The sequence below is a fragment of the Accipiter gentilis genome, chromosome 14 (genome assembly GCF_929443795.1).
Source record: "Accipiter gentilis chromosome 14, bAccGen1.1, whole genome shotgun sequence".
In the NCBI taxonomy this organism is placed as follows: domain Eukaryota; kingdom Metazoa; phylum Chordata; class Aves; order Accipitriformes; family Accipitridae; genus Astur; species Astur gentilis.
The window spans coordinates 1447056-1473570 of NC_064893.1; the positions used below are offsets into that span (position 1 = coordinate 1447056).

The 26515-nt window shown below is 45.2% G+C and overlaps 2 protein-coding genes across 6 annotated transcripts in view; one reads left to right on the forward strand and one right to left on the reverse strand.

Moving 5' to 3' along the window:
* ZNRF2 (zinc and ring finger 2) overlaps positions 1–26515 on the reverse strand; it is a 568219-nt gene that overhangs the window by 277487 nt on the left and 264217 nt on the right. The window contains exon 6 of one of the 3 annotated variants that reach the window (XR_007508148.1): positions 12657–12705. The exons of the other annotated variants lie outside the window; for them this stretch is intronic. The gene's annotated coding sequence lies outside the window, so the exon portion shown is untranslated. Of the gene's footprint in view, positions 1–12656; positions 12706–26515 lie in introns of those variants that run through there. 3 annotated transcript variants of the gene reach the window in all.
* Positions 20162–26515, forward strand: part of POMGNT2 (protein O-linked mannose N-acetylglucosaminyltransferase 2 (beta 1,4-)) — a 34038-nt gene continuing 27684 nt past the window's right edge. For 2 of the 3 annotated variants that reach the window (XM_049817304.1, XM_049817302.1), the window contains exon 1: positions 20162–20336. The gene's annotated coding sequence lies outside the window, so the exon portion shown is untranslated. Of the gene's footprint in view, positions 20337–22616; positions 22748–26515 lie in introns of all 3 variants that reach the window. The other variant, XM_049817303.1, reaches the window with a different exon arrangement.

Here is a 26515-nt window from a genome sequence, read left to right on the forward strand (position 1 = left end):
AATTGGGACTCTTCTAAATGATTACCAAGGCAATCCACTCTGCAACCTCTGCCAGCTTCAGCATCTCAATAATTAAAAAGATACTACTTGTAGCTAATGGTAAAGAGAACAGATGTTTCCCTTTGGAAGCTTTTTCCTTCTTCTTTCCCATCGTTTCCACTGCCTTAAACTGTACTGTGTCTGAGTATGTCCCAGTTATGCCGGCAGGCCTGTTCCAGCAGGTTGCAGAGGCAAACTCGGTGCGGTCCCACACCCTGGAGCACATATCTGCAGAAGCAAAACAGGGTTTATTGTACTGAAGGTGATCAGTGTCATTAGCTGGAGGGTGAAGCAGCAGCATGTTCTCGGTAAGTTGGCTTAATACCTTATCCATTTTCCTGCTGGCACCCAGTCACCTGAATGCCAGGCAGGCTGAAACACACAGCCACGTGCCCAGGCTGGCCAGGGGAGGAACCTTCAAAGCTTTCCCACCTCTGTGTGGAGGTGGCTTATACACAAAACTGGGAGTTGTTTTCTGCTAAAGGCCTGTACACCGCCCTTAGCCCCAGCACTGGTCTGGGCTGTGCTCAGCCTCTGCATTCTCTGAGTGTGAATTTTGAAAGTTGTTGTTCCAGGAGTGGAATCATCTGCTCGATAGTGCTGTTCTGCTTTCCTCTGACATTATAGATCTTCTGTGGCCCAGTTTGCTTCAGTTGCTACTACAACTACACAGTATGTTATCAGCACTCAATAAATGCCACAGCCATTTTGAGGTGAGATAAAAGATATGAAATATGAATGCATCATTGGTCTTTTGGTTTGGGGCTTACAAGATGCTTAATCTATCACAGCATCTCAAAAGGCAGCATGGTTGCTTTTGTTTAAAATTTGTGGTTTATGCTGTGAAATGGGATTGTTGCTGTTTGCTAGCATTTGATGTAGTAAAAATGACTACTGGAATGCTACGGGTCACTAAAGGATGTTGGCAACAAAACTGCAAATATTTGCCACTTTTGAAAGGATTTTTTCCATTTGAAGCTTAAGATTTATGATACCATAGTATTCTGGATAAACAAGATAAACAGAGTTGCTGGTTTTGGTCTCAGCAAAGCTCAGTCCTCATGCATCTGATGATAGACAACAGCACAGTAGTGCCATTGACACAGTTTTATGCTTGGTTGAGCTATTGGTGACTCTGATCTCTCCATTCCTGCATGATGCCTAAAGTGGCTTATCTGCTCCCCTTCTGGGGGCAAATGTGAGCAGGTTAAATTTAAGCTATCCTAAGTCAGCCAAAGCCTAGCTGGCTCATTGATCTGGAGTAGTTAAGGTACATAAGAAGCTGGTGTGGCTAACATTATCTTCAACTGCTTTTGACTCCATGGGTCAGATAAGCATTTATAGAGGGGCAGGCAGGGGAGGTGAAGGCACAAATGAAGCATAGCAGTTAAAAGCTCATCTTCAGACCCATAAAACCTGTCATGCACCTCTCTGTACAAATACTGCAGTCCATAGGTGAAAGCAGTGGAGCTGCAAGGATTTCACCCAGCCAAAGATCTCTTACAAAACAGGCAAACTGTTGGCAGCTACAGCCAAAATGTCAAGTTGCTCTGAGCACACAATTGCTCAAGGTCCCTTTGGGGTGGGCACTGATCAAAGGGACAGCAATGGCAGCCCAGCGACTCACCTTGGGCCATCAGAGGTGACCAGACGTGGAGTGGGGTCTGGCAGAAATTACAGTAGAAAGGCAGTAACTGGCAATGTGCAGGGGAGGGAAGGGAGTCGATGGGCACAAGGAGCCAGAAAAGGGGCACAGCAACCTCTCCCCCTGTGGTGAGTGGCCATCACCACCACAGACAGTTGGCAGTGCCCACGTCAAGCTGTCACCCTTGTGTGGCACAAGGGGGGTACCAGGGCTGGGGAGCAACCCCGCTGCCTGGACCCAGCCTATGGCAGAGGAGCAATGAGTAGCCCCAGGACCTTCATCCTCAGCGTATAAGACCTGACAGCTTAGCTGAACTTCTCTACATGGACCCTGGCCCGATTAGGTCCAATCTGACCTCCAGGTAAAGCTGTACAGACGCTTGCATCCTTCCTAAGGCAATGAGGGGCTGGGTGAGGCAGGAATATCCTCATTTCCCTGTCATTGTCCAAATATCCTTTGCCCTGGAGGAGTTGCACATCATCTGCCTGCCAGGACAGCTGGACAATATCCAGCAGCCTGCCTTGGCTGTGCTGCAGGAAGTATTTCCAAAAGCAGCTGAGTGACATAGGTGCTCATATGGTCTTGCAAGTCAACAGGATTTGTGCTCCTTTGAAAACTTTCGGTCCGCATGAGCAAAGGCCTTTAAATATTTTTAAAGCCACTCAAGAGGCACATAAATATTTGGGTACGGTCAGCCCTATTTTAGACAAATAAAACTACCTACAGGGAACGACAAAGATGCTCACACCATGCCAAGGATCACTGTGGGACTGATGTCTCCTCTGAAGGTTGCTTGTTTTATCTGTTCACTGTTCTGATCCCTCTTTCCTCCTCCTCTTCAGCCCCTGCAGAGAAAAGTGGTGACATGATTTATAGATGTATTCCAAGGTATTTGAATATTTTCAGCCAGCTACCTTGTTCCTGCTACCTGCTCCGATGTCTGCTGTGCCAAGGGCTCCCTGAACAAAGGCTCGGGACAAATGAATCCTTGTCTTCACTCCCAAGAAAGGTTTAAAAAGAATCACCTCCTTCTTCTATTATTTCCTTGTCTTGTTATTTTAATTTTTTCCCTTGTGCAGACAGCAGCATCAAGCCTACTAGAGAATGAATGAATATCAATGAGACGGGGCAAAGATGGAATATGCATCAGTTTTTTCCCAAAGTTATGATGAAAATGCCTACAGGGAAGTGGCATTGCAGCAGATAACACACACATCCACAATCACACCCCGTTTTTGGGAAACATCCACATTTTCTGAAAAATATGTACTATGTGGGCAAGTTTCTAAATGTCCATTCAAGTTCATGGTGCAGACGCTCTTCTAGCAATTTCATATAGTGATTGCCTCCTTTCTGTTAAAAACAGAGGTGCAGCCAGAGCCCAGGGATGCAACAGGCTGGGAACACTAGGAAGACACAGGCTTTGCTGTGAACTCCCAAATCAAGGATTGTTTCTAATTATAAAATGCATTACTCTGGTATTAAAGGAATTGATTCCTTGCTGGCAGGGAAAAGAGAGACGTGTTTCTAACAGAGGACAGAGACAGAGAGGGAGAGACAGTGTCTGTCCCATCATAAATACTGCACCTCCCTTCAAAACTTTCTGCTTGCACTCTGAGCCTAGCCATTTGCCTGGGATGCCTTTCAGCAGCATCCCCTCCTGCTGCAGCTGCAGGGATGCCCTCGCAGTTCTCCAGTTTTATGAAAAAAACAGAAGGGTACTGAGACTTTTAGTGGGGCACAAGACTCATGTGTGCAGCAGGAGCCGGTGGCTCCCCAGATACTTTCTCTGCACCCCCCAGACCCTCCTTTCTGTAGTCCCCCAAACCAGGGGACCAACAGCTGGGAGTTACAGGACACATTTCCCTTACAAGGCTGCCCAGGTAGTACCCAGCTCCAGAGGCTTTCATGGCCTTGGTAAAGGAGGAGCAGCATGGCCCTGGCAAGGGGCAGACCAGAAAGCAGAATTTTCCATGAAGCTGTGAGAAAAGAAACCCAACTCTGTCCTCCCCCTGCCAAAATATTCACAAAAAATAGCCAGCTTTAAAAGTAAATTTTAGCGAAAAGCTAAAATTGTGGTTGATAACACAGTTTTTGAAAAATGTGACTGCTAGGCTTTTCACTGCAAAGAAATGGCTTGCAGTAGAGTAAACACTTTGCGAGCATCACGAGCACTTCTTGCGATGGAAAAAACATTTCCCATGGAAATTTCTGATGGTGAAAACAGGCCTTTCTGATGGGGAAACATAAACAGAATTGGCTTCTGGTTTCTATTCTTCACAATCTGCTCCCTGTTCGCCAGGCACAGGGGCTGGATAGCTTTGCAAGGGCTCATCAGCCCAAAGCTCTGCACAACTGCCTCCTGAAAGCCACTGTGGGACAGAAGTGGTGATACAGCACATCCCATTCTGGCAATGCTACTTATGCAGCAGGCGGAGACACAAGTACCATACGCATGTAGAGTTTGAGGATACGATGGGAAGGGAGGGCTGGACAGCCACGGACAGCTGGTTAGCAGGCAGCAATGAGCTGGACTACCAGGAGGGGGAAAAATATTAGGAGCCATGAAGCACGACAGAAAGGCTTGCCAGTGGCTGGTGCAAGAGGTTGGGATGCTGTTAAAAGGGGGTAAAAGAGCTGCTGGGGGAGGGAGACCCAGCAAGGGAGACCAGCGAAGGGTGGAGGAGGGTCTGCCAGGGCAGCAGTGCCCACAGATGCTCCTGCCAGCCAGCCCTGCCGCTTCTCTCATCCAAACGCTTGCTGCCATTACATCTGCTCCAAGTGTGAGGTCGGCTGTGAGCGTAAACGCAGCTTACTCTTGTGGCTCCAAGCAGAGGCGGAGGAGGCTGCAACAGGCTGGGGGAGCACAGGAGTGTGGGCAGGAGATGCTTGCTCTCTTGCAAACCAGTCCTAGGATTAACTGTGCAAGGCTGATAGTCAAACAGCAAGAGGTTGCCAAGTTTTTGCAGAAAGCAGAGCTAAGCAATGTCGGTTAACTGGTGCTTTGTATGTAAATACTTCCCCGTCTCTCACTATGGTGGTAGCCCGGCTCTGGGGTCGTCTATACCTAGAACGCTCTGAGCACCACTAGTAGCAAACAACAATATAATTGTTGCTTCTGTTATGACCGAAAACCTTTTCCCCTTCATCTTCTTTCTGAACTGCGTAAGCACGGGAGACATAAGTGTTGGTTGTTTTTTTTTTCCGTAGGATAAAAAACTCAATACTGCCCTCTGTCAGAAATGCAGCAGTACTGGTCATAAATTGCTTGTCCTTAATTAACGAGTACTGCGTGTTCTCTCCGTGGTGCAGCTTTTAACCATAAATCCCCCTCATCATATCCGAGCCGGCTCATAAAGGCAAGGAGGCGATCCAATTGCTTTCTGCTGCGCTATTTCATGTGCTAAACATCTGATGGTGATTAATAACGCACCTCAGCTGCTCAGCTATTTACAGTGATGGCTAACCTAACGATGACTTAATGAAAAGAAGATGTATTACTGCCTAGGTAAAAAAAAAGACATAGTGCTCTTACTGCTTGTGTTTAGTGCAGTTTAAGTGGAAGGATGCGTGGGCGCTCTGTTAAATGCTGATTAACCTAGCGTGCAGGATAACTTCCCATTTCATGAAGGCCAAGTTGAGGGCGAGCCCCCCCAGGTATACTGGGAGAAAGGCACCCCCCACCCCCCAGTCTGGCAGGGCCCCCCCAGCTGGTGTAGGTCCATCCCATGCAGTGTGGGTGTAAAATGTGCGGGTGGTGGTGGTGTCTCTCCCGCCTGCCTGGCATGCAGGGCTTGGGCTGTCTGGACCTCTGCCCAGGTGTGGGTTTAACACACCAGGAGAAGTGATTGCCTTTAAAGGGATAAATTACAGCTCTTAACAATGTATCTATGAAATAAATGGCTAAATCCAGAGCTGTTTGGTCCCAGCACACCGTGCTGTAGTAGAGCAATCAAAAAAAGAGTGCCATTACAGGGGACGGTGCCTGGCTGTGTCACCTCTCCACGGGGGCTGGTGGAATTTAGACGCTGCAGACTTACAGATTGCTGCCTGCAATCCCCAGCGAGTGGGATGCATGTGCTGGGCATCCCACAGCTGTCCCTGGAGCACACCTGAGACAACTTTTCTCTGGCACCATGTCCCACAAGAGTCTGAGTTTATCTCTGGAAGTGCGTGACAGCCATGGAGGGGATCAAATGGCCAAGATGGCGATGAGAGCCTCCCTTCTCCTTGCACCCCAACACGTGCTGCCTTTGCACTCCTGCTGGGGGTCACCAACATGCAGTCCTTTCACCTCCCTGCAATGAGATGCTATGGGGGACCCCACCTTGCAGGCAACCTGCCTGCAGCCAAGGCCCTCAGAGACCACTTCAGACAGTATTACCATGCTCTCCAGCGCAGCCTGGCAAGGCCAGCAGCCAAGAGAAGGAAATCTGTGCTTGTAAAACATCACATTTGGTCTGGAGCCACAAGCATAAAGCACCAGGATGCGTTGCTTTTCAGGAGGGTGTTGCCCTTGAAAAGGTGCAGAGGTCTGGGATGAATTTTCCTGAACACTGACTGAAGACACTACAGATATCACTTGGTTTCACAATGAGTCACTGAAACTCGAGAAAGGCAATTCACTGGGGAAATCAAAAGGAGTAATTAAGAGAACATAGTAATTAAAAATATACCCTAAGAGATCCTGTACGTGACATCCGCACCAGACGGAGAAGCATGCCTTTACCCACCCCAGGATACAGAAGCCTGGGGAAAGCTGCAGCCACAAAGTCACCATGGTTACAGATGCACAAAACTGAGAGCGAAGAGCCATCCTGCTCTGCCACGACCACAGCATGCATCTTCAAGCTGCAAGTACTTAATTGACCCTGGGTTATGCAATTTAAAAAGAAAGAACCCCAGAAAGTCCTAATGTATTCAAGGATATAAGAGTAGACAGATTAGAGAAGAGATTTTAATATATGCACACTGTACAGGGTGTGGGGTGGCATAGATATTATGTTATTGGACTGTAAATTGAAGCACTCATTATGCAGTCTTCATTCCATGTCCAAAACTTCTGCTTACATTTGTTTATACTACCTTCTGTCCTAGAGATGCCTGCATTTAACACACCGATGTATTATGTGTGTATTTGTGTGCATGTATACTAAGATGTAGTTGTAATACATCATAAACCCTATGTACTAATTATCACATGCTAATGTAGCAAATTAACCATACGTTAGTTTCCATCAAAAGCAGATTTCCTTTGCATACAAGGTGGCAGATACAACCTCATGTGGCCTGATCAGAGTAGAAATGACTGGTGCATAATAACCACTTGAATACACTTTCCATGCTATTTTGCTGACATAAATCCTAGTGATAAAAGCATAAGAAACCACCGAGGGTTTTAACATCACAACGTTTACTGCACATGATAAGGAACCGGATTTCACTGTCTCAGTGCATTTCCAAGGGCACACTGATACACAGACATGTTTTTAGGGTAGTGGTAGTAAAATCCAACCTCACTTTTCACTTTTCTTAAGGTGTCTTGCTATTTTTCCAAACACTATCTTCAGCTGATGCTGAAGAACTGCCACAGCAAACTAAGCAGGCAGTATCTTGACTGTATAAGCAAGTCGAGAGGCAGGAAGAAGCTGTCTGGAAACACAGGCTGTGTCTATGGTAGGAAATACTCACCTAAGGGTAGGACCAGAGCAAGGTCCTATCTCTTGTCCTGAAGCTCCCAGTCCACAGGACTGTATTGACCCACCTTCCTTGTCCCAGTCACTGGAGAGTAAGCAGCTTTTCTGTGGCAGTGAGGATGCTGGTCCTCCCTCCTCGAGTGTGGGTACACGTGAGACAAGCAAATTACATACTCATACTTTTTGCACAGATGTGGCTCCTAGCTATGATTTAAGGCTTGCTGAATGTGTGCAGTTGGAGGCATGGCAACTTCCACTAAGCCACAGACTTGATTGCATCTCACTGGCAGTTTGCAGGAGTGGTCTTTTGAGTTGAGGCTGGCTCTCAGCAGATGCAACAGGACAGCTGGCCTTGTTTCTGGGAAGAGGAGGAAACTAAACGGCAGCCTTTTTGCTTAAAAATCTGAGCTTTCTTTTCATTTTCAAAATACAGGTTTGTAATTCCTAAGCTATGGATATGCAGTATAAAAGGTAAAATGTTTTTTCTTGGAAGCACTGGAAACACCTGCTCTGTAGATAATAATGCATCATTGCACAGAGCAGCCCAAGTTTCAGACACCGAATTTCAGTAAGCCTGTTACAAGTAGTGCTTTGTAGGCAATAAAATTACTGGCAGCATTTGGCTGTAAAGGATTATAACTACTGGGCTGGTAGCAGGACACAGGCATTACATAAACCCTAATTAGAAATGGAGTCATTTGCCTACCTGTCCATGATTACACCTTAGTCGTGTCACACTGCCATCTTGGCTCCATTTCCCTGGAAGTAAGGTGACCAGGGTCTGTAATATCTACAGTGTGTCTCGAGCGTTTTGGTGTGACCTGTGCTGCGTGGTGCCCCTGCAGCTCCCACACAGCCCATGCACACAATTCCCTTGGCCTGGATGGGACAATCCATGGGCTTCTGTGGCAGCTGAAATGGGTGCTGAAAGTTTAACTTTCAGCTACTGAGGCTCCTTCACCCTAAAACACAAGATCTTGGAACCAGCATTTTCTCAAAATCTGAATTTTCCTGAGAAGTTACTCTCCTCCATGCTACCCAGTCTTTTAATTGTACGGAGCAGCAAGCTGCCTGTCTGTGCTCCTCACAAAGGTTCTTGCTGCTTGTACAGGTCTCATTGCCTTTGCTGGCTATTTGAGACATCGCTTTCCCTTTGGATTGTTCAAATATCAGTAGGGGGCATTATTGTCTGTGGCTGCCTAGTCTCGGAGTTCTGCCTGTAATTCCTTATTCTATTCTAAGGAAGACTGTCCGTGAACAGATTGTGTGGTGACTGGAGAACTAAGCTCACTTTGGTGGGTAATCCTACCAGGAGTTAATGATCCTAGTACCAAAGCCACAGCTGAGAGGCTGGGACCATAACTGTCATACTCACACATTAAATCTACTACCTATTTGAAGAAATGATCTGTAGCATAAATTTGTCTATAATGCTCCCATCAGTATATTAAGATGTTTATAGCTCAGATGAGTTTTGCAGGTACCTTCTTTGCTATGTAAATATCACTATGTCTCATAAGAAGGAACGAAGAGAAACAGTCTATTGCAAGTGAGATTCAAAGATGGGAACGTGTCTTGAGGTTTTCATGTAGAAGAGTGGTATTTTGCAATTTTACTTTTATAACACTTTGATTTTTAAAGGAGCCCAGATCCCATTCACCTCCAAATTTTCACAATGTGTCAGGACTCAGTGTCTCTCCTCTGGTCAGATTTTCTTTTGCTAATCTTTGACTTTGGAACTAATAAACTCATCTTCAAACATGACCTACAGCAGTGCTCTGACATAAGCTTGTGTTTGTGCCTTGGATCCAATTAATTCATGTACAGAGGAACTAGCAGAGGGATCTATGTGCCACTAACATCCTGAAAATAGGACTTAGGTAGTCTCTGCATACTTTGGCCTTGAGACTGCTAAAGGGGATGAATTTAAACTCAAAATTGGACTTCATCTTCAAGCTAAAATGTGATTGTTATGCTTGGGCTTTACTTACTAAAGATTTCTATTACAGCCCTGAGACAAAAATGCTGATCCGATAGCTTCCATCTTTGTAGAGCCTCTGTCCCATCTCATTCCCCAGCCATATTCTGGGGTCTGCTCTGGGTAGAAGGATATGCTGCAAGGAAGGCTGAACAGATGGCCCAGTGTTTCTTTAACAGTTGTGTAGCCATTAGCCGCTATGAAAGAGTTGACATTATTTTTACTGTATAGCCTTCTCTATGGAATAACTTGGTCATTCACTCGAAGAAGGAGCAAAGACTCTTCCTTTCCTCCACCCCTGCTCCAGTACTCAGGTGAGACCCATTGGATCTGCACCACACACAGTGAAGCAGTACAGAGGATTATTCTGTCCCTTAAGCTGGAACTTACTTGGGGATGCCAGCCTCATCTAGGGCAGCACAGGAATTGCCATCAGGAGTAACCCCTCAGGCCATCTCATCCAGTGTGCTCCCCAAGACAGACACCAACACCATCTGACTTGGAAAAAGAGGAAATAAAACCTGATAGTGCTGCTACAAAGGTTAGCTTTGGTCTGGGACCATGAGGACTGGCAGCTTCTAAACATTTTGAATGGTATGTTGCTGGTGAACATAACTCTTGGCTATTCTAGCTCTCCATATGGCAGTAGTGTCTTTCAGACTGATAATAAAGCACGCCAATGGTAAAGACTGGGGAATACTAGAAAGCTGCAAACAATTCACACATTTAAATCAAGCTCAAGTGAAAGAAGCAATTTCCAAAGTATTGGTTTCCATATTTACTGTATTGTATGTATCCCACACCAAGAATCACTCATTCCTGGCAGCATCCTTGCCTGTGAAGTACAGTAATTGCAATTACACTTCCTAAAGAAGTCCAGCACTTTACCTTAAAGAACTCAAATGCTTTTTGCCAAACTCACCTGCAAGGAACTATTTTGGATGAAATGTTTGAGAAGTCACAACAGCTGTCAGTTCTGACTTCATTGTAAGCATCCCTTCATGCAACTCATAATTTTTGCATGTGGAAAAGAAGATTAAAGCTCTTTCACCACTGGGTGCTACTCTGTAAGCTAATCACTGCACTAATATGAAGATGTTCTTTTGATACAACCTTTTTTATACTCCACACAGCAGGCTGTTTAGGTTTTCTATGAAGAAAATGGAAAGCAACCCAGTGGGTGCCTGAAGTACTTCATGTTTGTTATTATCCACCTCACTCATCGTAACATCACATGAGTCAATGTGCCTGTGATTTCTTTTTTTTTTAATATCTCATGCAGTCACTAGGAGTTGCCACTGCAGTGGTGCTATCTGTGAAAAATAAACGTATTGAGGAGAGAGGACAGGTTTAAAATCTACAATTTAAATCCAAATGGCACAAAAGGGAAAGCTTAATTTTTTATATAATTTCAGGTGTGAAGCAGAAGGTGACCCCACAGAAATAATTTTAATAATATAAATGAGATGGGATATGTCGTCTGTAAGTGAGGGAGCAGGGGGAAGGCAGCCGCGGTTCACAGGGGGATGTAGCTGCAGGGACATAGAGTGGCTTCAGCTGGAGATGATATTTCTGTCAGCAAAAAGCACAGGAGGGGAGAGCCAGGGCACGCTTACAGACCAGTGCTTTGAGAGAGGAGGGAAATGATGCTGTCTGAGAGACACTCTGTTCTTCTGTGAGATGAATGCAAGGAGCCAAATTCCCTGCCCAAAATATATGGACAAATGTTACACATTTTTGACTCCAAGAAAAAAAAAAAGAAAATAAAACAAAAGAAAAACAAAGAAAAAAAAAAGAAAAAAAAGAAAGAGAGAAAGAAAAAAAGAGTGCACAAGCTGCTGTTGCCCTGGAGACTCCCCATCCATCCTGGGTATAAATTCTCCAGTAAACAGACAGGTGCTCAATTAGTGTTACAATCTTGAGGTCCTGTGTTCCCAGCAGAACAGAGCCTTATTCTTGTCTTGTTTTCATTTATTTTGCTGTGTTAGTTAAAAATTGAGCTCCTAGAAACATACGTTCTGGGGTGGGCAGACTCCAACAAGGGGAGCCAGCTTTAATAACCAAAATGGGTGTTAGCTGGCTGTAGACCCCCAATTCACTATTCTCTTCAACTTCTGCAATACCGAGGGCTGCTGCCAAGGAGGGCACCGTTCTAGTAAGCTGTGTGCAAGTTCACAAGGGCCAAATATTCCCACTTCAAAGCAATGCTACACACGGATTGGCAGTGGGCATGCGTGCCTTCTGGCTGGCCTGGATCAGGATCATATAGAAAAGTGGGACAGCCAGTTTCCCTTCTCAGTCACAGTCCAGCCCTCAGAGGAGGAGACAAAGAGAGCATTTGCTTCATAGTCACTTTGGGCACCTGAGAAGAAAGATCTGAACCCTTTCAGGTTGGAGCCAGCCAGTCCAGCCTCCTCTGCAGACCAGACCTGCTGGAGGAGTGGTGGGAGAAGGGTGGATCTACCTCAGGAAGGGGGGAGCGGGCCTCACTGAGCAGAGGAATCGTCCATAACTCACCCCCACTCAGTTTTGGGAACCACAATATTTTTGCTTGCATGAGAACAACTAGCAGTAATGGAAGTAATCTGTCTGAAGGAAGACCGGGGTGAAAAGCAAGGGGGTTTTTAGCATTAGGTTTGATGTTTCCTGTTGTTTTTCAGGATGGAGTCAGCTCTCAGCTGCAGTCAGTGGGAACCTGCAGTCTTGAAATGGGGTATAATGCCTCCTCATTTCATAGCCATGTGTCATTAAATGAAAGTGATGGAAGTTAGGCTGTGCTACACTGGGACAAAGCTCAAATCATACAAAAAGCAGGTACAAAGAGCAACTGGCTGTCACAGCTCAAATGTCAAGTGAAGCAGGAATGGTCATCTTCTATGTCCAGACCTCATACCTTTGCTATGGAGGTGTAAGACAAAACTGTTTTCCTTACCTCTAAACTGACTTTCTAAAAATAGGATGTGCGCCACCAAAACTGTACATGAATGAAGGGCATCGTAGGTAATTAGATCTGCAGCAGAAATACTCTTAAAAGGAAAAAACAAATTTTTTTCCTGTGTGATGGCTCAGTACTGATGTCAATAATCACTCGGGATTTCAGATGAAAGAGATGGCTGAAGAGACACTCTCCAAAGGATTGCTCCTCTCAGTGAATTTCAGATGTCAGCAGGTTAAACTTCATAGAATCATAGAATGGTTTGGGTTGGAAAGGACCTTAAAGATCACCTAGTTCCAACCCCCCTGCCATGGGTAGGGACACCTTCCACCAGACCAGGTTGCGCAAAGCCCCATCCAATTTGGCCTTGAACACTTCCAGGGATGGGGCATCCACAACTTCTCTGGGCAACCTGTTCCAGTGCCTCACTACCCTCACAGTGAAGAACTTCTTCCTTACATTTAATCTAAATCTAGACTCTTCCAGTTTAAAGCCATTATCCCTTGTCCTATCACTACCAGCCCTTGTAAAAAGTCCCTCACCAGCTTTCTTGTAGGCTCCTTTTAAGTACTGTAAGACTGCTATAAGGTCTTCCCAGAGCCTTCTCTTCTCCAGGCTGAATAACCCCAACTCTCTCAGCCTGTCTTCACAGGAGAGGTTCTCCAGCCACCTGATCATCTTTGTGGCCCTCCTCTGGAGTTGCTCCAACAGGTCAATGCCCTTCAGCATCTGAGCTAACCAGTGACACAGTCACCTGCTCAAATTAGGCATCCTAAAATACATTCTAGCCACACGCTACCAGATCTTTTCCTGAGAGGTGCAGATGGATACTTGGGAACCACAACACAGGCTTAAAAAAAAATTTGGAAAGCTAATATTCCAGTAACCACAAGCTGGCAGAAAGAACTGTTAAAAATCCTGTCCCCAAAGAGCTCGTGAATAAAGGAAAGAAGCTCTTTGGAAAGAGAGACAGAGCATGTGAAAGCTGAGGTGAACCACATTTTTATTTGTTATCACCAGCCTGAAGAGTTAACCAGTCTTTTGTTTTGTTATAAACAGTTACATGTAGAAAAAGGGAAACTACTCCTCTCTGAAGACTTTGTTTTGTTATTTTATTAAAGAACAAATGCCATTTCAAGTTACCACTTGCTGATGCTAGTTTTGTTTCTTGAACAGTAGCAGGAAGCCCTGTAATACTGAGACCCAGCTGATAGATCACCCTGGTACTTTTAGCAGTAACATGTAAGTGGTATTTTATTTAGTTTACAAAATCAGGTGCTTAAGGTTTGGCGAAGGCAGATCTGCAGCCTTAATCCACCCCCTCGTCACTACAGACTGGAATCAGCCTTTACACATGCATAGTTTACAGGAAGAGGCAGAAGGAATAGGTGGGGCATATTATTAAAACAAAAATGTGAACTGATAAAATATGCTTCATGATGTATAAATAAGAAGGTAAGACCACCTGTGTCAGGTCAAATCAAAGGTCCAAATTTATGTAGTCACAGTTCGGGTTGCAGCAGTCCAATGAATACACAGACAGGTTGCACATTTTTAGTAATGTCTCTTACCAACAGTAATTCTCACGGAAGCAGGTCACAGTCCCATTCCTGCCAGCAAGGATGGAAGGATGGAAAGAAGTCATGGTGATAGGAGCCCCTCTTTATGGAGAGCAGCAAATGTGACAGGGTAGGTCAAGGCACACAGGGCTGGGGAAACCAAGTCAGACAGCTGAGAGGCAGGAACGTCATAGAATATGGGGGTCATTCTCAATGACAGGGACACCAGGCACTGAAGTTGGAGGGCTTGTCATGACAAGATGTGGTTAGCAGGTCCCATATCGATCCTGTATGGAAGAAGAGTGATGAAATGCATTGCATTGTCCCTGCGTTCTAGTGATACCCCTCTTGCGTGCTGTCAGCAGCAATGGCCAGCATCACTCTTGCCACTTCCAAAACTACCTCGGGGTTGGACATTGCTCAGTGCAGAGGGGAACTGGTCTCAGGACCTGTGTAACTCTTCTCATGGGATCTGGGCCCACGTTCTCCCATTTTCTGCCAGACAGCTCTCCACCTCAGCAGTTAAATGCGTGACGGCATTGTCATCTTAAACGGGCAGATTACAGAACTCCAGAAATAGCAAAGCATCATCAATTCAGTCGCTGAATGACACAAGGTACTGAGAGTGATGAATCTTTCCTACCCAGACAAGAAATGATTGATTTGAATAATTGCCCGAGAATATTCACATGACACTCAAACACAGTTGCTGTCATGATTACCAATGTCTCTCTTCCTCACAGCAAATCTATAATTGGCAGGAGTGTCTCAGATAATTTATACAGCAACAAGATTTTCACACTTTCCCAGTTCTGGATAGTTGCTAATATTTCATGAGACAGTCACTTTAACATACAAGGGAGCTTTCACGAGCTTTTGGCACATGGATTGATGCCAACTGTCACTGAATTTCTCCACTTTCCTGTCTTTTTTATTCATTGTCACTAGTAACTACCTATTCCTCTTTGTATTGTGGAGGTTTGTATTTAGTCACGGTATTACGTTAGTGCAAGTATTTTTCTGTATTTAAGAGGAACATCTACTTAAAGTCCACATATAAATCTCTCTACAATCCTGTTATGAGGTAAAATTCCTTAATTCTCAAGTCCCTCAATAGCTTGCCTGCACCATGTTGTTAAATAAATAAATGGCTAAATAAATAAGGTGTTTGCTTATCTAACTGTCCTGCATTCCAAACTAAGCAGACCACTCCAATACCAAGCAGAAATTGTCACTCCACGAGGAACTAGAAAAGAGCTACTCTCTCTGTTGCTTTGCTGTTGTGCTAGTGCAGATTGCCACATGCTCACTTCTGTGGTCAGTGGGATCCCATTGCTAGTGGCAGAAAGCAGAGGTCGGTGCCCTGGTTGTGGGACTGGTAACACTTTTTGCTTTCTTAATACCACCATAAAACTACTGGATAGCTTTAATTGACATTCTTAACAGTTTTTTCAATATCTCTTTCTATAGAATAGTCATGATTGCTTACCTGTTTAACAGCACAACAGCACATGTGCTCATTTCACCCTGTTTTACCTGCAACAAGAGAAACAAAGCCTTAACCTTCCTTGGCAACACCAGCAATTACCCAGCCCCTGAAGCTTGAGGAGCAAAACACTGGGATCAGAGCTGCACTTTCAGAAAACCAAGTGCCCTTACCACCTCATAGACACAAGTCACTTCAGTGGCAACGTTGCTCAGCAGCAGATTTTTTTTTTATTTCTTTTTTTACTCTTGCATGTGTTTGACATCAGCATGTGAAAAATTGATACCAGGGGGTAGGTACTGATCATGATACAGCTATTACTGGCTGTCAAGTACTCCAGAGAGTGGGGTCACTGCTTGCATTTTCCAAATGAGAGATAGTTTAATGAAATCTTGCTCTTCAGAGGGAACGAAGGGTGTAGGGTTTAGGGATTAATCCGTGCGGGGCCCGGACGACGGAACACCAATGTGATGATTAAAGTCGCCAGTTTATTGAGCTTAGCTAATCATTTTTATACAATTCTCTAAGTTGTTGAGAGACTTTGATTGGCTACTACATGCAAGCACTTGGTGTCCACACGCACAAGCATAAGCGGTGATTGGTTACATCGGTACTGTCCACGCGCATAAGCATAAGACATAATTGGTTGTGTTAATTAGAGCATACAAGACTTGTCTTAGTCCAATTGGTCAAGATAAGCCCCTGAATTGAGGTTGTTTGTGCCAAGTTCCCTTTATCGTGGAATGTGCACCTGTGTTTTCCTAATTGGGATCTTCTTCTATCTTCTTATTTATTCTGTTCAAGGCCTTCTAAAGGCGCCTGGAACAGACTTGTGACCATGAGCTATTTTCAGGCCCAATAACTAAGTTCCATATAACTGAACCCTACAAAGGGTCTGTCCCCTCCACACAAATTCATACACCTGAGGTAGAATGCTATGAATATGCAATTTCTTTAGTGAACGACATGAATTTGTAAGAGAGGTTTAAGGCATGTAGCACTTCCAAAATCACTTGTTCAGTTCTCTCTGCTGCCCGCATTTAGTATACGCTGAGCAAATGTGCAGAGAGCTACCTGCTGCCTTTAGTCCCAAATGGCTTCATCGATGTTTTTGGCTGAAACGGTGCTCTTTGGCAGGATGATCATACAGCAGCACACTCCATGGACGTTGCTTATTACCCTTTACAGGACTTGAATCACTGGTGCTCATGCAGTTTTACATACTGGCTTGTCAGCCCACAAGCTCTGCTGAGCTGTGACTACACCACGGGCAGACTGCCACATCCCTTGGGCTTGTGTGTACCCCTATCCCTACCTAATAAAATTTACAAAGCTGCTATTTAAAAAAATCTGTGTGGCTCAATCCCAGCAAGATCCTGCCAACAACTTGTGTAGATACTTCTGTCTGTCCTGGTGTAGAAAGGTTAACAGCACCAGCGCCCACTAAATACTCATTTGTGCAGCACACAAAGACATAGTGAAAACCAAGAGAGAGCAAAGGCATCAGGTAAAGAGACAAAAGAGCTGAGGCAACATCACACAGAAAAACACAGCAAAGAAGCTGGTGGATCTACTTGACTTCAGCTGAGCAAGGCTTGGAGTCCTGCAGTCCAGCACGTTGTTGCTCATGAGCAGGCACACCAGCGGCTCTGCTGGACAGGCGCAGCTTCCAGGATCAAGCCCTCTGATATTTTCTCATTCAAAGAGGTTACACATACAAACCCAAGTGCAGAAGGTGAGGTGAGGACATATGAGGTAGCAACATTTCAAAGTTTGCTTGCAGTTGGACATACAGCTCTGTCTATTGTAAAAGGTGGCTCAACTGTTCTAGCTCCTAACTGTGAGGCTATCGTCTGCCCTTGTCTCTAAAATCTATCTGTGATTTATTCCCTGAACAGTCGCTCTGGAAGTAATTCAGGAAACTTAAGTGTGTGGTACCATGTTGAAACTCAAGTTCAGGCCAGGCCTCTAGCTGCCATTACACAGGTTGAGAGTGTCTTATAGATCCCATGTTGTATCTACCAGCCTTGTGCAGACATCTTGGGCAACCTAAACTGTCTAAAAGGCACCTATGTCTGGGCACCTGAAGTGACTGTCTCTGCCATTAGCTTATTCACACTGCTTTCACTAGGTATCCCCTGAAAAACCTTGTATTAAGGAAAACACTTCCCTACCCTTTACAGGCAGTAGACTTAAACAGATGTGGGTCTACAAACTTGTTACTCCAGGAGTAACAAATGAACTATTTTGCATGAAAAGTTTATCAGATTATGCTCTTTTCCCACTGCAGGTCATTCTGAAGCAGACATAACAATAAATCACCACAATGCTATGAATATTTCATAGAAAGACATTTCAGCTTATGGGTGGTTTTTTTTTGTTGAGCGATTATGCCTGTGTCTTTGGCCATTCATTGTCTGTGATACGTGACTGGCCACTTAATTCAAATTACTGTAATCTCTGGCTTTTTGTCTGGTTCATTAAATATTTCATTACAAGGAGGAAAAGTAGCACAGCAGATGACATTTATGTGAATACGCAAACAGGTATTCATGAAATCTTAGTCAAGATTGCTACTCACAAATGCTTTAGGAAAATTAATAGAAATCTCTTAAGCATTGTTGAAATAAATAGTGACTTTTTATTCCAACAAACGTTGATAAAAATGGTGACTATGATGATTATTTTGCATTGTTGCTCTAGTTATAAGGATGTGGGTCCAGCATTCTGAAGTCTAAGACTGGAGCATAAGTCACAAACCTAATGAGAAACAGAGTAGATGGGATCTATGCAATGGATTTCATTAGTGTAATAGTTCTTGAACAAACTCTGGAAAACTAATCTCAGAAGCCTGACATTTGCCTTATCAGTCCATGGGAGCTCAGCACTAAAATTCATAGAGACAGTAATGAAATTAAGCTTAGAGTAGCAACAAGCATTTCTCAAAACCCTCAGTTCTCTTGTGTATCTCTTATAACACAAGTTAGTTCTTCAGATCATTAGCTACAAAATCTGCAAGGCAGAAAAAGAGGCTGGAGGAAGGAGTACTAAGCCATTAAATCTGATTTCCCCCAAATGTCTATCAGCTTTTCAGGGGCAAACATTTCAACGGTTAAAATTTTACATTCATTTCCTGCACGCATGTTTAGCAATCCTGTCACTCTGGGAGCACTTAATTATGCATACAAACACCAGCTAATGTGCTACAAAATGGTAGCTAATGCTACCAAACCACTAATTGTCCTTCTTATTGACTGAGAGCACTGCGTGGGTGTGGAAATGGAAAGCTCCCATGAGAAATCAAAAGCCTCAGTGAAGTGAATGACAAAAGCCTTGTTGACTTTGGGAGAGTCTGGGTCAAGCAGAGGTGCTGTACACACGCCTGTCATGTGCTTATTCGATTTTACCTCTTGTATCACTCAGCATGTTCTTGGTGATTTATTCAAGCTGTAATAATCTCAGGATTGCTCTGGTTAAGTGGTACTCATACGTTTGAGTTACAGCCTAGCTGTGGTGATACTGCTCAATTTAGGGTTAAACATGATGCATTGTCCTTTAAGGAGGACCATTACTCAATAGTTTCACTACATAGGCCTGGTTACTTTCTATTAAACGATGCAGGCTTTGCCAGGGACTATACCCTTGAAGAAGAAACTAAAGACTGATAAAAAGGAAACATCCTGCTCCAGAAGGCACTGAAGGGAAAAGGTGAAGGCGGCAGGGGGAGATCACAACCACCCACTCAATTCAACACCTAAAAGACTTACCCCCCACACACACTGTTTGAGCACACGCTGTGGAATAAAGTAACACTGTATTTTTAATTCAAAGCAGAGAAAACCTTAACCCAATAGAAATGGTGGCAGATAAGCGACTACCAATAATGATTTTGGGGAAGGACTTTGGAAACGAGTGGGCGAATCTAGAACTGCATAAATTGCTTGCGTGTTTAACTGCAGGGTATGCTAGCTTTGTGGAATTACCACCTAGCACCCATCTTTGCGCAAATATGAAATAAATAGTGTCTCTCCTGAATGTATGATTATTGGCTCGTTGCACACCGGGTAACGAATGCACTTTTCAGACAATAAAGTCTGACCTTACCAAACCCCGCCACGTGAACGTGACCTGCCGCTGCTGTGCTGCTTTCCCTGGTGGGAAGGAACCTTCCTCTGGAAAAAGTGCAGGTGCATGCTGTCTGCCTGTTTTTTCTGGTGGATTAGAAGCCACATACTCATGATCAGGATGGTTGCCCTCCGCTTTAGCACGTGTATTCTGAGTGGAAGAAATCAAGAGGCCAGAGAGCGTGGGCAGCAAGCAAGTAGGCTCTTGGGCAGAGGAAAGCCAAGGGTCAGGGACGGACCCTGAGGGACAGGGGAAGGTCAGTGTGGGAGGACAGCTGATGAGTGAAGTGCAGGCTAAAGGAGATATGGGGAAGACATGAGGAGTAGGGGTGAGCAATGCAGACGACTGGGAGAAGTAGAGGGGTTAAGAAAATGGACTGGACTGGGAGGCAAGGGCTGGGCAGCCTGGCGAGAACGCTGTGAGGGGAAACCACCGGGCTGAGGTGGGAGCAGGGCTGGCTGAGGCCGCCTGGAGGGTCTGTACGACAAACCCCGACAAGAAGCCCGCTCCCAGGAGATGCGGCACCCAGGCGCCCGCGCACTACAACCCCCAGAATGCCGTTCGCGGCGCCCGGCACTGAGCATGCGCAGCGTCCGCCGCTCTCCCGAGCACGGCGGGCGAGGGGCCGCCCGCCCCCCTCCCCATCACCACCACTCTCCGCCGCCGCCGCCGGGAGCGCGGGGGAGGCGGTGCCGCTCCGCCCCGCCGCCGCCACGGCCCCTCGGCGGACAGCGCCCGCCTGCGAGGAGGTGGCGGCGCTGCCCGCCGCAGGCGGGGAGGCCGTGAGGAGGCGGTAGGGGCGGCGGGGCCGGGCCGGGCCGGGCCGGGCCGGGCCGAAGGGGCGGTTTCTGCCCTTGGCGCCACGGGCGGCAGGTGAGGCGGCGCGGGGCGGCCGTGGGGCCGGGGCGGTTCGCGGGGGCCGGCGGCTGCCGCCTCTTTTCTGAGGGGAAAGCGGGTGAAAGGGAGGCGGGGGCAGCGGGGCGATGTCTGTCGTGGTCGGCGGCGGCTCCACAGCGGGGAGGCACGGGGCGGGGGGGGTGGGATAACCCACGGAAACCCGCCAGGATTGCATCGAGCGGAGCTGACACCTGGGATGTGGAAACCGTTCTTCTCCGAAGCCGGGGAGCAAAGGCGGTCCGGCCCGGTAGCAGGGGCAGGCGACGCTGTGAGGGTTAGCTCTTGTAGGCAGCTGCCTGCACCACAGAATCGCGGTTCAATTAAAACTCTAATAACCTCCCTAGAGGTCAAAGACGCTGCAGGTTTAAAGCCTGCCAGGGCAAGCAAAGATGTAATTATGTTCTCCTGACAATTTTTCTTGATGGCAGAGTGCCTTGGGACCCCCCCATGACACCTGTCTTCAGCTTTGAAAGCTTAGCAGTCCTTGTGAGTTTGGCCCCGGTGGATACGGATGCTGAGTTTATCCCATCCTGCCCCCTTTTAATTCTTGTGTGCTGACTAAGCATGGTGGAAAAGTTTCTCTTGTGTATATCAGCTGTGGGTGGGTGCGTTGCACATGCCTATTCTGAGGTCAGGCTTACTGGTCTGCTTGTGTCCCCTTGCTTTCTTCCACCCCCTCTCGATTAAAATAATGGCCACTGCTTTGGGCTAAAAAAAAAAAGTGAAGAGGCACACTCTGGTGATGAGAATAATGACTGTATCTGAACAACTGGTAAAGGCGAGGGAACATATTGGTGTTCTCACATCAATACCATAGTTGGATAACTATTGACAAATGCTGACTTTTAAACGGTGACTGCTGATTCAGGAGAATCTGTTGACTTTGGTAATAAAACTGTAATGGCTTCTTTTAGTAGCGATCTCAAAACAGTTTAACCGATAGATTGGCTTGTTAGCTCAAGCCTTGACTTAGCTGAGAACCAGAAGAGCTCTTATTCTCTGGGAGGACCTTCTCCCCCAAACAAATCTGACATATGCTAAACACATCAACAGTAAGACAGGGCGTTTTTGGTGGTTTTTTTTCAATGTCACTTTCAAAAACGTGGTAGATACCAAATGTGTGAACAAGATACAGGAAACCTGCTTTGCAGTCTGCTTTTCTGCAAGAGTGCGTTTTGAACGGCTTATGCTTGCAAGGTGGCAGTTTTACTTGGAGTCTCACTTTTGTGTTTTAATTAGCTGTCATCAAAACTGGAGTTCAGCTTCCAACACTTGTGAAGCGTGCCTTGAACATGCACTGTAGGTACCGGGTTAATGTTTTGGGACTAATTGCCTGGAGTCCATTCTCTATTAAGCAGTGTACAAAATGGATCGACTATATGGAAATCTTTTTCCAGTTAAATTTCCAATCTCCTGAGTCACATCTCACTGTGGACTTGCTGAGGTTTGCTTCAATATCTGAAAATTGGGTATTCTCATTCCCCTTATTCTCACCCCCTTCTCTTAAAAATTGTTGTTTTAAAGTCTTCAGTAAGTACTGTTGATTTAAACAGTTCCCCATGACAGCAGCCCCCATTCAGTTACTGTTCCCCAGAGTTTTTAACAGATTTATATCTGGCCTGTGCTCTGACACAGCAAGGTCTTTAGGAGGTGTTTTAAAACATAGAGGCTTAGAGATCCTCCACTAGTAAAACTATTGTTTTATTCAAATAGATAAAGCCATAGATGATTTCTCTCAGCAGAAGAAACTGCTTTCCATTTAAAATGGCTTTTCCAACTGGAGCATATTTAGGCTGTGAAGGAGCAGATTTTTCTAGGAAGTAGTGGGAGGCAGGAATAATCATAAAAAAGAAGGTGGCGCAAAGGACAGCGTTAAACCAAAGAGCTAGAACCAGATCAGAGGTTCTTACCTGTACAGACAAAATTTTGCCTCCTCAGACTGTGGGACAGTAATTTCTTTGGTTGTTATCCAAGATGGTGGCAGAATTCAGTTTTGTGGTTCAGATCGAGGAGTCAAATGGGTCTATGGGCCCATAAAGCTCAGGGAGGAGTGGTCTGGGAAGGGTAAGTGGAGTTTCAGGGAAAATGGGTCACACTTCCCCTGTTTTGCTGGCAGCCTTCCTGGGGAAGCCAGTGGCTGTTCCTAAGGGACTTTGCACAGTCGGCACAGAGCGGTGAGTGGGGGTTAGCATTGGTTGGTGGTTCTGCTGTGCTGGATAAATGCATGACATGGGACCGTTTTCCTTCTCCTTTTAGGTCTTGACCCCTTTCTTTCACCTTCTATGGTAGGATGTGTTCCCTCCTCCTCCATCAGCACGCCACCTGGTCTGACACCGTTCTGCCTTCTTCCCCCTGCAACTGTCTCTCCCTGTTCCGGAAGTGAACTGGTAGGTGTGAGGTGCTGGAAGAAAGTAGGTTTCTTTCTTTGCCCTCCAAGTACGCAGACTGGGCCTGGCGACACAGACAGTGGAAAGGCGGCCACTCACATTTGGTCATGCTAGACAGCCCTCGGCTCTGCCTGCATTTGGAGCAAGCTGCGAGCGGGGCATTGAACTCAGCGTGGTGGAATTTAAACTGCGAGTCTTCAAACCCAATTACTGGACGCGGTCTGTGTCTTGACAAGCTTCAGTTTCATTAGCTGCCTCCCAGGAGTATCAAGCTGTGCAGCTCACCTTTGCAGAGATCAGATTCTCCTCTGTGATGTTATTAGGTGTTTTTAAAAATGGCTTCATCAGTCCACTTTAAAAGAGCTGGTCTGCTCTGATAACAGTGCCAGCTGGTGTTTCTCCAGATAAGGAACTTGTCACTTTTCCTGCTGTCATACAAGCAGCTTCTGCCCTATTTAGAATATAGCTTAAAAAAAAGACTACAAAATAACCACTAGTCTTGTGTAAAGAGTTAGGTGTTTCATTTAGGAGCAACTGAACACTCCTTATTTAATTGCTTTGGACAGTATTGGTTTATGAAGAAGATAGGATCAAACTAAATGCAGAGTTGAAGGTAATAACTTTATATACCTGTGTCGTGAGGAAATCTTGATTATAAGATCTCTTATATAACAAAGTGACAATAGGCAAAAGATCTCTGCTTTTTTTTCTTTCAGTCCCAGTTAGAAGTTCATTAGCTTTTAAAAGAATCTGAAGTACTACATTGTGTATGTACGTGTATAATCTATATGGTGGTGGGAAGCAACCAGATGAAATAGTATAAAAAAAATCTCTTTCTGAGGGTCTGAAAAGTAGTTGTGTGCTTGTGCACACCAGGAGGATCATGGGGAAACTGCAATTGCATTGACAGACCTAGTAATTCATTCTATAATGGTGTATGCAGGAGCAATGTTCTAATTTACTCATTTCTTTGATGTTTTGTGAGCAGATGGCATTTTTAAAAAGGTCTATTAATTCTATGGGAATTTGATAATGGCTAATTGCTGGGGGATCAGAAGAGAGTAGCAGTCAAAGTGAGGTTCCTGACTTTTCTGCTCTCAAAAGAGAGGCAGCCCTCTGCTGTCTCATTTGTAAGCTACTGTCCTCTTAGAAATCCTTGCTCAAGAATATTCACCGGTGTCCTTGGCATAAATTGGGAACTTGTTGATTGCTCTTGATTAATTGAACTGTGCTCCATGAACCAGTCACTATTACAGGAAAAAAGCACCAGGGAGATCATGGCTTATTGTAGGACCCAGTGCACCGTGAATTTTCATAGGAAAGCCCTTTACTCTTTCTCTCATTCTCACTTGCTTCTTGGTTCCTTTCCTTTCCTTTCCTTTTTCCTTTCTCTGTTTCTGTCTCTTTCACCATGCCTTTGACTTAGGTCTATTCATGTACTTTAAGCACCTGCCGAAGTATTTGCAGCATAGGACGTAAGTACCTATTTGCACTGTAACGTCAAAGGATCACATTTCAAAGTTACAACTTTTCCTTTGAACAAGAAGAAAAAAAGTTTCCTGGTTGCTATGGTGAGAGGTGCTATATAAATGCCTATAAATAAATAAACAGCTGATTCTTGGACTTTGATTTGCCGTATTTTTGCTTTTCTAATGAGCTATAATTAAATATCAAAATGGAAGGAGGTGACATTTTACCAATTTTATTAAATACATTCTTTTTATGCCTTATGCTCTCTGTTTTACAGTATGTCTGCTGAGAACAATTAAATAGTAAGTTTTTATTTTTCTCTCTGTAGAGTTGATGTTTTGAAAAATCATAGTCTAGTATTTATAGAAAAACTTTTAGATGCCAAAAGGCACTCTACTAAAAAGGTGGTGTCCATTTTAAGTTTAATCGGAACATACATTTTGAGATAAATGCTTTTTTTCCTATCTGTAAGAGAGCATTATGTGCTGCTGCAACATGGAAGTTCCAGTCAAGTGCCTGTAAATGTAATTATGTTCCTCTGCAGTATTTGAAACCCCACTGGTGCACAACAGCAAAACTAGAAAATGTCACTGACTTTTCCTTTTATCTTAAAATGACAAAGGCAGAGTAAAAAATCGGATATTCCTTGTTGAAGTTTGAGGAGGAAGGGAGAATTTACTGTTTTGTAAGCCTTTTGTTCTCAGGTCCATGATGTAAAAGTAGCTTCCTCTCTGCGCTGAAGGTGATAACTGTAAAATGGATTGGATGGAGACAATAAACTGCTTCTTCAGAAGTCAGCAAGTAGCCATCAGCCATTGCTAAAAAAGCCCTTTTCATTAGTAATCTCTGGAATCCAGTCCACTTGCAGTTTGTGAAGCACAACTGCAGCCCAGTTCCCCGCCAGTGCACTGGAGTATTCCCCCTCACAGGTGTTTCTCACTCGGGAAATACGTGGACTTTGTTTAACAGCAAAGGAGAGTTCATAGTGGAAGGAACTTTCCTTAGGGGAAGGAAAATAGGTATTTATAATATACAGAAATACTGCTTTGTTAAAGGCTCAGTCTAGTTTCTTGGTGGAAACTGATTTTGCCACAGTGGCCTGAAGAGAGATTTCTTCAGTCCTAAGCTGTCAAGTGCAGCTTGTGCGCTGGCAGGGAGTAGATCTGCTTTCTACCACAGTCACAGCTTTGTATTCAAAGAAGCTCTCAGATTTCCAAAGAACTTTGAAGCACTATCCTGTCCTGTTAAAGGTTTGGTAAAATAACACCACATTATTTACTGTCTTCATCTCCTTTGAGCATGCAGATTCAAATCTACTTGCTTTATCAATTTAAAATATATTTGACTAAATGCCTTTTACTTAAGAGCATGTGTAATTGGGAGGACAAGGATACATGGTATTTTTTTCCAGTTACACACAGTTACTTTTCACAGAGTAAAACGTGTACTTCTGCACACAGCTATTGGTGGTAGGGGCAGAACAGGAGCAAGGAATGGTGTCCCTGAAGGTCTCACTTGAGCAGTGACAGCCTGCACAGGTTTGATTTATATTTCATAGGCCTGTCACTTTTGTCCCAGCAGAGCTGCTACTGTGGCCAGGCTGGTGACGCTCACCTGAAGAACAGTGACAGCTTCAGTGTTTTTCTGGCAGTGAATTAACCTCAGAGCTGCCTCTGAACCTGGTGCTTTGTGCCATGGGTCTGCGCTGAACTCCCAGAGCGTAGCACAGAGTCCTGACCCTCACCCTGCCTCAGCACTGTGTTTTGTGCAGGCTTGAGGCCAGAATCAGCAGCAGGTTGTGCTCTCTACCTGCTGGAAGGTGGCTTGAGCTTCACGTGTGTCGTGGTTTCAGCCCGGCCGGTAACAAAGGACCACGCAGCCGCTCGCTCTCTCCTCCGCCCCCCTCCGGTGGGATGGGGAGGAGACGGAGGAGAGAAAAGAAAAAGAAACTGGAACCTCGAGGGTTGAGATAAAGGCAGTTTACTGGGACAAACACAAAAAGATTACAACAACGGCACTAATGAAAAAGTATACAAAGAGAGTGATGCACAGTGCAACTGCTCACCACCCGGGACCCGACGCTCCGCCACTTCCCCCACCGAAAACAGAGACCACCCCCCCGGCCCGCTCCCCATTTATATACTGAGCATGATGTCCCATGGTATGGAATAGCTCCTTGGCTAGTTCAGGTCAGCTGCCCCGGCTATGCCCCCACCTCCCAGGTTCCTGTAAAAATTAACTCTATCCCAGCTGAACCCAGGACAACGTGTATCAAAGACAGTTTTACCTGCATTGAGG